This window comes from Apteryx mantelli, chromosome 3 (genome assembly GCF_036417845.1).
Source record: "Apteryx mantelli isolate bAptMan1 chromosome 3, bAptMan1.hap1, whole genome shotgun sequence".
Lineage (NCBI taxonomy): Eukaryota > Metazoa > Chordata > Aves > Apterygiformes > Apterygidae > Apteryx > Apteryx mantelli.
Genome location: NC_089980.1, coordinates 85628270 through 85640652, shown reverse-complemented (window position 1 = coordinate 85640652; position 12383 = coordinate 85628270). Strand labels below are relative to the sequence as shown.

Below are 12383 nucleotides of genomic sequence, written 5' to 3'. Positions count from 1 at the left end.
TGGTTTTAACTCTTCTAGCTTTTATTTTTTCAAATTTTATTTGTTTGTATTTTATTGCTTTGGGACAGAACTTTAAATGCTTTCAAAGGACAGTCATAAAATGCACAGAAGTTACTATCACCTGTACTATCTATTATCACATGTTATAACATTTCTCCCACCCAGACATCATCCTTTATGCTACATTTCTGTAATATTGCTTGAAACATCCCTATGCTTTGAGTTAATATTTCCCACAACAAATTAAACTTTAAGATTATACTGCCTGTCTTTGTATTTCAAAATGTGAATACATTTGAAAATTCACTGTTCTAAAGACCATTGTGATTATGACAAACTCAGTAACTGATACATTTATCTCCAATTTATTTTAGTGGAAATGGAGACAAAATAGGTATCTGTATATTGTAATAGGTAAATACTTAGTTCCTTACATGACAGTACATGGCCAATATTAGGAGTCTGCTTTCTGCAGTCTTTCCACTGACTTCTCTGGAGACTACTTTACTCCTTGGCCAGAAAGTAGAGTTAGACACATTTAAACCAGTAGTTCCATGGAACTGGTCTGGATTTCCTACAGATTCACTGCTGATTCTTGCTTTCCTGCAAATTTCTGTCCTGTGATTCACTGACTTTAGTGTCTAAGATGATGTTAGTCCTGACAAAAGCTTTTGTTTAAGAGCACTTATAAACACACTTGTCTATGGGAAATCTGTTAAGTGTGATCTTACACTGAAACTTTTATGTCAGTGAGGTCATTTATAAGGTTTCTCCATCTTATCCAGGTCACTATTTTTCACAAAACTTGTAGGTTCTCAGTTACACTTTAGACTTCTACTTTTCTGTCACATGTGATTTAGATTCAAAAACTGTCAGAGTAGACATACACATGGGTACAAAGACAGAGAACACATACAATGAGTTTACCTAGCATCTCAGATTTAAAATATTGATATAAATGTAGCCTAGAGAGGTATTTAGCTAATCACTGCAATATTCAGAAATATAGAGAGATATAAATAGAAAGAAAGAGTCTGCAATGTTTCAATCTTCAGTGGACTTTCTTAATTTTACTTCTTCAGAACTATTCTCTCATGTTGGACTTGCGTGTCTGGAAAAAGGACCTTATAATAATATTTATTTGCATACATACATATATACATTTTTCTTCAGTTAAAATACACCGGAAGTAGAAATGAAAAATGTCTGTCATTATTTTGACTGCCCTAACAGTTAATGTCTGTCTTATGCGAAAACATAATTATTTCCTTCCCACCCTGCAGAATATGCAGATCACGTGATCAAAAAGAAACAAATAAAAAATATGTACACATAGATAGATTCAAGTTCGTTAGTAAAGTAACTTTACCAGAGCATACTGATGTTTGCAAAACCTTCCATCTGGGTTATCTACTATGATGCAATGTTTATATAAAGCAGGAAGTTCAAACAAGATCTTTGCATTTACAGCCTCACCTTTATTTCAGCTATAAAAAAGCATGTTACAATGTGACTGGTGCTTGGTATCAGTACTAGTTATAAAAGTCTTTTTCTCTTAAAGTTGCCAGTAGCTACCCTTTCTTCTTCGTTGGCCAGTGCCCTCTGAAGAGTTGGTATCCTTCTCCTATCAAAAGCATAGCCACCAACTGTGACAGATAAAATTGTCTGAATACCTCAGTTAAAATGCCAGTTGCCACTCATAAGTTGCATCAATATATGTATTTGAAGTTCTGGTCTAATAGAGGGGAAAAGGGTTCAATAGTGTCCTCGCACATGAGCTTCCTATCCTGATTCCCTTTCATCAAGCTATAAAAAGAACCCTGTAAGAAAATGACCACTGAAACAATATTTTTCTAATGGCTTGCAGCCTCCTCTGTATGTCAGGGGAATTTTGGCTGTGTCTGATAATTACATTTGACCATATATTTCTGAGGATCCAAGAACTCTAGGCTACATCTCTGCTAATTAACCAAGTTTGGCCAAGGCACTGCTCAAGCACTGCTACATGAGCGTTCATACTTTTAAATCACTAGCATAATCCCTGAGCACAGGGATATTTTATATCTATATTTTAGATATATCTAATATTACTAGCAGACTAGCTCTGATGTAGCTTTATCTTCCATATTATAGATAAGCAGGCAATATTATGTAGCCCACGTCTGTCTTCTTTTCTTTTTAAACACAGCTCCTCTTTGCTAAGTGTATTTTTCTCCCCAAGCCTGACTGTATGTATGCAACAGTTAATTAAAGCCTTTTCCAATGAAAAGTCTTCTGATGTCCTCAGATATTTATTTCTATTGGTTTGTATGGAAACAAACTGTTCATTGTAGGGTGGACAGAGAATTCTTAGAACCGGTTGATCTAATAGCCTGAGCATGAAAGCATTTGTGAGGGGACTGAATATTGAACAGTAAGAGTGACAAACACCATTGATTTTCAGATCTAACTATCCAGAAGAATACACAAAATGCAAGAGGTGGAAAATTCAAAAAAGAGAAATTCACAAGACATTTTTGTGAAAATACCAGGGAGCATTTTATCCTTTTCCTGAATTATTTCCCTTGTAAAATAAGTAGCACTGGACAAAATCCTTGGCTCTCTCATACACCACTCATGGCACATCGCAATTTCTAATGAATACACTCCATATTTCTGTACAGTGTACATTTCAATATTTGATCTATTTAAAATAAAGTCAAATCTATTCTATCAACAGCAATTAATGGTGAAGAAAACAATGGGAACAAGGGGAGAACACAGATAATATGACATATACATTAATCCATTCATAAGAACAAATTTAATACCTACACCTTTGACAGACAGGTGAGCAGGTTTCTGTAAAAAGCTGGAGCAGCTTTAAATAGCAGTGGGCAAAACAGTATGGGCTGTACATCATGCATTTTGCAGTAAGATGGGGCAGAACATATGCTGGATAACTCTGCTTCAAGAATCAGCAATTCACTGTGTCATTCTTCTACAGCATGCTTAGTGTGATAATTACATAAAAGATACAGAACTGGTCCAGGGGTCTCCTCTTTCCTTTTCTCTTTTTGACTTCAGCAGGGCTGAGGCTTCTTCCAGGAGACCAGAGGTTTCAGCAGCTCAAGTCAACCAACGCACCTTGTGCAGAGGTCCCTTGTGCCTGCCAGCAGACTCCAAGGAGAGCACTGCCTACCCCAGGTACAATACCAACACTAAGGCTCCAGCCACAACAGCATGGGACTACCCATCCCCTTGTTACACAGGCAGGAGTTTCTGTGCTGGGTATGGCATTCTGCCAGCCTGGTGATGCTGGCAATGATTTCTTCAGAAAAAAAAATTGGTCTTTTGTGTTGACAGGAGAGCTTCCCTCATCACAGCTGCATGGGCTGGTGACAAAGAGACCTCATAGCCAGCAATTTTATGCATGGCCTACTCTGCCTTGTTGTTAATCCAGGCCTACTCTCAAGAGCAGCATTGGCTTCATTTTACAACCGGTTTTTTTGAGCTGGCAACGCCAGAGATAAGAATAGGAAGTAAACAAAGGCTGAAGCCTCTCCTGGAGAGGAGTTGGAACATGTCTCTAGTTGTTATACGTCATACCTTTTAGTTGTCCTGCAATAAACTTACATTTTTATCTCTCTTCTGTTTGAATGTGAGCCTATATATACTAGGTAGAGAGTAAAAGACCCTGAGGAGGATGGTTATGACAATATAGTTCTGAAGATAACAAATTCCCTATTTTTTCCACATTATACAATTTTCTAGCCTTCTTCCAAAGTGAAAGGCACTTCACAAGGGCTGCCAGGCCATTGGTCTGTGATAGAACTAAGCAGCACTTCAGGACATGTGTCCTGGGAGTAGGTAAGTGTATTCAGATGTTTCTTCAAAGCAGCAGGTTTCTGGCTCAGGAGCAGGTTTCTCATTCAGAAGCAGTTGGAAGAGGCTTTAAAAATAAAGAGAAAAGGGATTTGAATCTTAAGGAGAAATAAAGCCTTCTTCACTTACAACAAAAACAGATCTCTTGGAGTTTTTCGTGACAGTTGTAATAACAACCATGGTGTCCTGGCCAGGTTCCAATTCAGGTAACTACAAAATGCCCACATAAATGTTCCTTCTACTTTAAAAGTATTAGCTACTGCTAAAGGTAAATTGGTTAGTGGTATTTTTGTGTCCTGTTATGAAGCTGCTGCAGTCTATTTGAGAAACAACTAGTGTTTTAGATAATTTTGTTTTGTATATTAATATCTAGAGAGCATTTTCCATTTCTGGAATACATAATACAGAATTTTTTGGCATTAGTTAATACAAAAAAAAATGAGAAAATAAAATATAACACGGAAAAGTTGGGACAGTAATCAGTAAATCCTCTCACACACTGCCTGGTCAAAGATCATTGCAAAAATACATTAAATTTCAGTAAACATTTGGTCAATACCAGCTACATATTAAGAGCCTTGATTTTGTTCTTCCACTATGCTTTATGAATCCACTTAACTCTATAGGCTTTATACTAATAGAAATGAGCTCAAAAATACCCTTAAATTACTCACTATAGCGAAAAACCACACCATTTTGAAATGTTCAGTCAACTCCAGTCTTCCCATTTCAAGCTTATTTCTATACTCAAATGTTGGGATAGTAAATAAAATCTTGGCAGTTTCATTCCATCTCAGACTGAGAAGTATCAGATGTAATAGCTTAAAATAGGAGGTCTTACTTCACCAAAAATTCCCTAAAATACAACACATACTATTTTGAAAGACAGACACACTCTCATTTAACAGGGATTTGGGGATCCAAGCTCAGAGCAAAATTCTCCTCTCTTAATGGCACTGAAGAGCTCAAGCTCAAGATATGCTCTGATCTCCCTCCAGGTGTAGACAGTACAAGGAGAGGAAATTATATGAATCAAGATAAAGCAGATAGCTTTAACAGGAGAACTACTGTCAACAAAATTGTGTCCAAAGAAGAACACAGAAAATATTTTGGATAATGCATAAGAGAGTGTGTTATTTCACACAGGAGAATATTTAATGAATAATATACATTGGCATTTGGTGTAGAGGAGATGTTCACAATACACTAGTTTTTAGAAAATGCATGAGCCAGTCCACTCATGGTTTTGACATATTTCACTTATTAATAAATGGAAGGTGAGGACTTTTTTTTTTTTAATTACAAGTAGTTCATTAAGTTGTTTTATAGTCCCATAAGAAAGCCTGCTCAACAGGGGAAAGTGGGAAGCAGATCTTCATTTCCAATTAACCAAAGTGAGCAAAACAGAGCTTACGGTTGAATTCTACTTTCTGTCCAGCTCCTCAAATGAAAAACATAGAAGAACCAGTTGGATATACCACAGATGATGAATGTCACTGAGATGTTCATTGAGATGTTTATTGAATGTTCTGCTGGTGGATTAGAGCTATTTTCTGTACTTTAGACATGTTTTTTTGAATGTCAGAAAAAAACCTCAAACCTCTGACAATAATGTTCACTCACATATTTGTTATTTTTCAGTCCTCTTCTGAAGTCACTTATCCCTTCAGGAACCACTTCAGATTCTCAGAATGGATCCACTGTCTTAAAGAGCAGAAGAGTTGACATATTTGGTCTGATTTTCCCCTGCTCATACGCCATGAACAGCAATTTATATCTAAAATGGGGAGACAGAGGGAATCCAAATGAAAGAGTAAAACATGGCTCCTCCAACTTGTTGGTATTTTCCATGTGTTATGTACGAACAGTTACACACATTTCATGATGGCAGAGAATCAGACCCAATATAACCCATAGTCCACTTCTGAAAGAAGTTGTGGATGGCTCTAACAGCTCATCGCTGACAGAAAGCGGAGATCCCACTGCCTCCCAGGTACACTTTCCACTTGTTTTCCTGGCTCTATAGTCCTGCTACATACCTTCTGCTGGCTGCAGTGTTCCTCAGATGCCTCCGTTAGTCAATTCACCTTACTAACTTGGAAGACAATAATCAGAAACTTGGATAATTCTCTTCTGAGTTAGCTGGTTGAATTGGCTCAAGGAAAGAGGCTCTTTAGAGGGAAAGGGTGAGACAAAGTGATGGGCACAGGACTGTGAGAGGGAAGAATAAGAAGGGAAGGCACAGAGCATTGGAGGAGGAGTGAATGAGACCTCCTATGGCAGCAGCAAGCTGTTAGATTGGCATTGCTGCTTGTTGACCTGCAACCATAAACTTTACCTTCCCAGCACTTTAAATAGTCAACTATGCCAAATTCTTAGGTGCAAAAGGAGCACAGGGTCAAAATTGTTCTTAAGTGTCCATCCTTCCAAGGTGCGTAAAAAATGAATACTCCCTATGAAAGCAAAAGAACTAATATATTCCTGTACCTAAAGTTATACATGTGCTAAAGTGCTTTGAAGAATTGAGGCCTAATTCATTTCAGCTAAATGGGGTCTGTTTCTCATCTTAAATTAAGTTTAAATGTGGATAAATTGTCATCAGCACATGATGCTATTATTTGCAAACATAATAATTTCTAAACTAATAAAACATACCACACTGGAGATTAGCCTGATGCAGTGTAAGACCATGACTCTTTTGGAGGTGTATATTTTTAAATATTAGCCTTGTGTTTGCAATTTTGTTTTCATTTCATTTATCTTCAGCATTGAGCAAAGGAATTAACTCGCTCTAATGAGGGCAGTAGGAAGTTTTGTTAGAAAATATCTCTATTGATCATTGTAGCAATCACTTGATTTAATCATTTGCAAGACAGACCTCTTGATAAAGTGCTGATTACCTATCCATGCACTAAAAACTACTAGTTCTAAATCACTGCAGGGTTGATTCAGCCATTCATCCTCCAAGGAAAGATAAATTAGTTTTGAGGTCATTTGGAAAAGACGGTCCTGAACTAAAGCTCTTTGGAATTTAGCAATTGTCTTTTATGGAACAGGAGACATTTACTCTGGTACTTTGATTCATCTACAATTTGAAGTCTGCCTAAATACAACGGAGATGATAACTTTATGTGGAGGTACTAAGACAAGCCTGGCACTGTCTGCTTGTCACCTGTAGACAAAGATCAAGCCGCCTTCACTCGTAAGGTTCAAATACATTAGAGGTTAAGGCAACCTGAATTTCTGCAGATGTTGTAGAGCTGGCTACCTCTTATAAATCAGTCAACACCTCTACGCAAGAAATAAACTTGGCTAAAGATTTACTGACTCACACATGGGTACTTTGGTTTCTTAGACCTCTGGAGGCAGCCTCCCCTGGGTCCCACCAAACGCCTGCAGGCAGTGTATGCCCTGCAGGCACAGGCTGCTCAGATACAGGCAGGTTATCAGAGATCTGTGCAAGAAGCTCTCGCAATTGCTTTGCAGAGCCTGGAGAACTAGCAGAAACCCTGACCTGTGCTGTTCAGCTGAGCAGAGGCCCAAGACAGCTGGGCATGGGGGTAAGGAGCACAGGAGGAGCTGGGAGAGGATGCAGCAAATGCTGGAGCTTAGAGAAAGTGGGTGTGAGGAGTGGGACAGTAGAAGAAAAGGGGAGGACATGCAGGGTTACATTATATTTGAATAACATAGTGAACATGATTCATTTTGTGCTGGTTTAAACATAGTAAATTCATTCTCTCTGTGATCCTGAGACACTACTATTGCCATCATTATTATTGCTATTGGTACTACTATTGTTATTATTCTTTCATTATTGTTATCATCATAATCTCCATATTCATTCTCCTTTATGCCCTTATGTGTTGGGGGGAAATCACATTACCAGTTTACCAGTGAGGTGTGGGACATAACAACTACCTCAAGTGTGGCTCAGCTAGAGACGGACTGGGAACCACTGTGTAATAGCAGTTTCTTGGGATATTGCTTACAAAGTGGATCAAAGACTTTTCAACAAGGCTATAAAAGTGGGGGGAGTAAGGAGGACAGAGGACAGAGAACAGGATTTGACACTTATTTCCACTGTTACAGTCTCTGCTGACTGGTTTGTCCATCTCAGGTTTGTCCATCTCAGGTTTGTCTGAACAAAATCAACCTATGCTAAACCTTTCAAGTGTTTTTCATATACATGATGATAGTAGTGTAGCTGATTCCAGTTAATGAAAATTTCCCAAAGCATTTTAGAAAAATAAAGACCTTTCCAGAGAGTTTAGTGTTCTTGGAACATTCACAAACAGGGTCAAAAGTAGAGCTGTAAACTGAAACATTTGGTCAAAGATAACTCAGCCTTCGCTCATACAACTTTGAAGCTTTTACTCTGGGTTAGTGGAATTATACAAATAAAACTGCTTAATATCACTTTAGGACAAAGCATGTCCAGAAACCCAGTATTCTCTCATTGATGATAATACGTTCTTTTTTCAACTGTCTGATTTCAAATGTTAATATTCCAAGGTAAAAGACAGATGTGTCCAAACCCAGGTGCTTCTGTTTTCTTGTTTATCAAGACAAGGAATTTTGCTTTGAAGGCAGCTGCTCAGTGGACCTGGAGGGCTTAGTCTAAAAACCGCTCTAATTTTATCCCCTTTCAGAGATATAAAAGTTGAGTAATAGCCCCTTGAATTTCAAAGCACTGCCCAAGGCTCAGGAACAGTATGTCCCACAATAAATGCTGGAAATTATGCAGCTGAAACTCCATCCAGCATTTTGAGACTTACTTCAGCTAAGTGACCCATCTTAAAAGAACATATAATTTCACTGGGACTCCCTCGGTTGGGAGAACATTATGAAAGCCAATGACAACAGATATAAATGTCCGGAAACTGGAATCCTTCAGAGAAACCTTATGGGAACAATGTGGTCAAATTAGCTTTGACATTTTCATCTTAATAAGGATCTGCAACCGATAAGAGCAAACTGTCCGGGATGCTATCACTTCTTTTACAGCTGTGAGAATATAATTTATCCTAAGAAGGTAAGATGCTTAGATCAAAGCTCATCAACATCTCAATTCCCTGAGTGTAACAACAGCTTTGGTTGGTTATTCTTCATTGGCAAAGAGAGGCAGACTCAGATTAAAAGAATATAATAATAGATTTCCTAGATTCATAGATCAATGAAGCCAAAAAGGACTGATGTGCTCTGACTTTCTAAGTATCACAGGCCAAGGGACTTCTCTGAATTAATATTTTTGAATTAGAGCATAGAGTTAAAAAAAAAAAAATCAGTCTTGATTCACCCCGTTAGACCTTGTGAGTTATACAAATGCTGTTAAAAAATGGGCTTTATCAAGTTTGAATATGTTTACCTATAACTTCCAGCCTTTAACTAGTATTATATCCTTGTCTGACAAACTGCAAAATCCCTTTTCTACCAGCTTTTCAATCCATCTTTCTTAAGTGTGATGAAGATACCCATTACCTCTCTCAGATATTCTAACTCAGTTGGACACTATGAGCATTTCATATGAAACAGGTTTTCTAGTCCTTTAATCATGTTTATGGCTCTGAAGCATTGTCATGCATCTGTCTACTTCCTCAGCACTCATTCTGGAGGGTTTATAACTTCCCCACTCCAGTTAAAAATCATCCTGTTTGTATATCCAAAAATGGTACAAGCCTTTTGGATGCAAAAGTGCACTGGCAGCTCCTGAGGGATAGAAACTGCCTTTTTATTCCGCATCTGTGCAGCATCATATAACCCTTGCTGAGGACAGGCGTTCCTAGGCATTACATTAAAGTGTAGTCATAGTCATAACACTAGCAACAATAAAAATATTATTCTGCTGATGATAACCTCCTAGTCCCTTCCAGGGTCTTATAAGATTTATCTCCTTGCTTGCTACCATTTTTCCTATATGGCCTGACTAAATCACATATTGATTCATCTTTTTCTGTAATAGTGACTGGCTGTCTTTTTAATTTATCACTCACCTTAATCCTTGCATCTTTTGTAAGCTGAGTCAGCAATTGTTTTTCCTTCCAGATTCTTTATAAAAATATTAAATATGGTAGGAAAAGAATTCTGCTAGAAATGCATCTGTTCATTGATGGTTTCCTGCTTAGTTATATTTTGAGATCTGATATTTATCTAGTTTTTAGTTCCTTTATATGCACCATGTTGTTTATATTTTATCTAGATTCTAACTCAGAAAGAAGTGCAACACCTCAGTGACAAATATTTTACAGAAATCTATCATATCCATGCTATTATCTTTATCAAGTGAACTAGTCTAAGCAGTAATAACAAGCTTTATTTTCCATATACATCATGTTGCCTGGCACTAGTTTTATTGTCCTCTGTTGCCTCTTTCTTAATGGATACTATTATGTTATTCTGTATTAGACTGAAAAAATGTCTAGAACATGTAGATTAAGGTTATCCAGGTGTTCTCTTTGCTCTTTTGAAGAGCTACTTGCCCTTTCCCCAAGTCTAGGAAGAATATTAATGACCATTTCAATAACTCCTCTGATATCTCTTCAAAAACATGTCATCTGGACCTGTGGATTTGAAATCTGCTGTTTTTAATAGCTACTGTTTAACACTTCATAATTACTGGAATGGAAATTATTTCTCTCATTTGCCTGGAAGCCACCCAGTGGATGCAGGATTTGCTCATGCACATTGCAAACATCCATGCTATAGTTTAGCCTTAGGTTTGGGTACCACCATACCTGGGCTTGTCCAGGTCTGGTGCATCCAGTAGGATGCTATGTCATTGGCCCTCAACTGTGCACTTTGGTAGCACATCTGGAAAAAAAGGTCTGAATTCACAAATGTTTATATTGACTAGGTAATTCTGACAGATAAGAGCTTCAGTCAAGAGCACTTGGGCTTAACTGGGAAATCTTACAGCAGTGAATGGAGGAAGACTAGCGATGCAAATCCCCCAATACCAAAGACATGCTCTACTACCTATCCTGCAGAACATAAATGCCAGGAAAGTGTTCAAATCATAAATAAAAATAGGAGAATCAGGTCTTTGATCAGTCACAAAACCACTAAGGTTTAGAAGTAGTAGTGGATAAAAAGCTATAATTATGAGGAATAATACTGTCATAGAAGTGGCCACGGTTTCTCCAGGCCCTACTGGCAAGTCTCTGTTGTGGAGCTCTGGTCTGGATATGATACCTAGGAACTATACACAGGAACTGAATTCTACAAAATGCACCACTGTGTTTTTAATTGAAGTGAAGCCATTGTACAAGCCCCAGTTGAGCAATTAGTATCTTTACCCCAAAAAATATACAGCCTGCCATAAGCATCTTACAGTTTGCTATGCTGTGTCTTGGGCATAGGAAGGATCTTATGCAGTGCATTGATGCTGCATGAGGGTGAGAGCTTTGTCTTAAATAGTAGTGGAGGAATTCTCCTTTCTTGCCTCAAGCATTTACAAATGGAAATCACAGAAATGACTCTGGTTTCTTTCAGTGGAGCGGTCTGGCCTGCTTGCTCCCATGGACTGTTTGCTTTGCAAAATCCGGTACAAAACATGCCAGAGCACTGCTTGTTTCCCTTCCACCCTATGTAATCATGCTCTTCCTTCCTTCCTTCATTACATTCTTCCTTTCTTCTTTCCTTCCTTCCTTTCTTCCATCCTTCTTTCTCTCCTATTTCTCTCTTGCTTGCTTGCTCTTTTCCCAGAAGTGGCGCAGTGATGAGTTCTTTTGGGGGAAAGACAGGAGGTGTGGGGGCAGGACTGTGTTAATGGCCTAATTAAGTCTGTAGTTAGCTGATAGGCAACTGGTTGTCAGGAGAGCTGATAACAAGCATAAACATGACAAGCGTGTTTTGAAAAGTCATCCTGTCACTTTGTTTACTTAGGCTACTGCATGCAGCTACAAGCTACTGTCATATAAGTTTATATTGATCCATCTGCATCACCACTTTTTTTTTTTTTTTTTTTTAGCCTTTTAGGAATAGAGATAAAAGCTTCACATGTCTTGCATTTCAAGGGATAAAGAAGTCCCCACAACAGAAGCATATATTCACTCATTTAGGGGATAATAGAGAATATGGAAGAAAAGGCTCTGAAAAGGTGAGAAACTTTACACATCTGTTTTAACTTTCTGAATGACTTACAGATGTCCTTGTCCATGCTTAATTCTATTCAGTGATATTTATTTAAATAGTTATTTAATTTTAGATACCTGAAACATCTATTTTACATATATTTTCAGAAGGGATTGTAAAGGGTTACAAAATAAGGAAGGGTAGCAGTGTGTATAAGATATGTCACAGTCTCTCCACCACTGAGTATACTGTGAGTGCAATATTTCTTTCACAACTGGAATCATAAAATCTCATATGCTTCATTACATTGATGATCAATAAGTCTTCATGAATTGCTAAAACTTTGGCTTTATGAAAAAGTCCTTCAGACCATTCAAGCTGTGACATGAAGTTTAGGATTTCTGGTTTGCAGAAACCTGTCTCAGTTTCCCAGAGTTAAAGATTTGCTG

At 37.8% G+C, this 12383-nt stretch overlaps 1 long non-coding RNA gene across 2 annotated transcripts in view; it reads left to right on the top strand.

The window, feature by feature from the left end:
* Positions 1–11857: 11857 nt before the first annotated feature.
* The window catches only part of LOC136991678 (uncharacterized), a 37009-nt gene continuing 36483 nt past the window's right edge, over positions 11858–12383 (top strand). For both annotated transcript variants that reach the window (XR_010883892.1, XR_010883891.1), the window contains exon 1: positions 11858–11959. This is a non-coding gene — a long non-coding RNA (uncharacterized lncRNA). The remainder of the gene's footprint in view (positions 11960–12383) is intronic.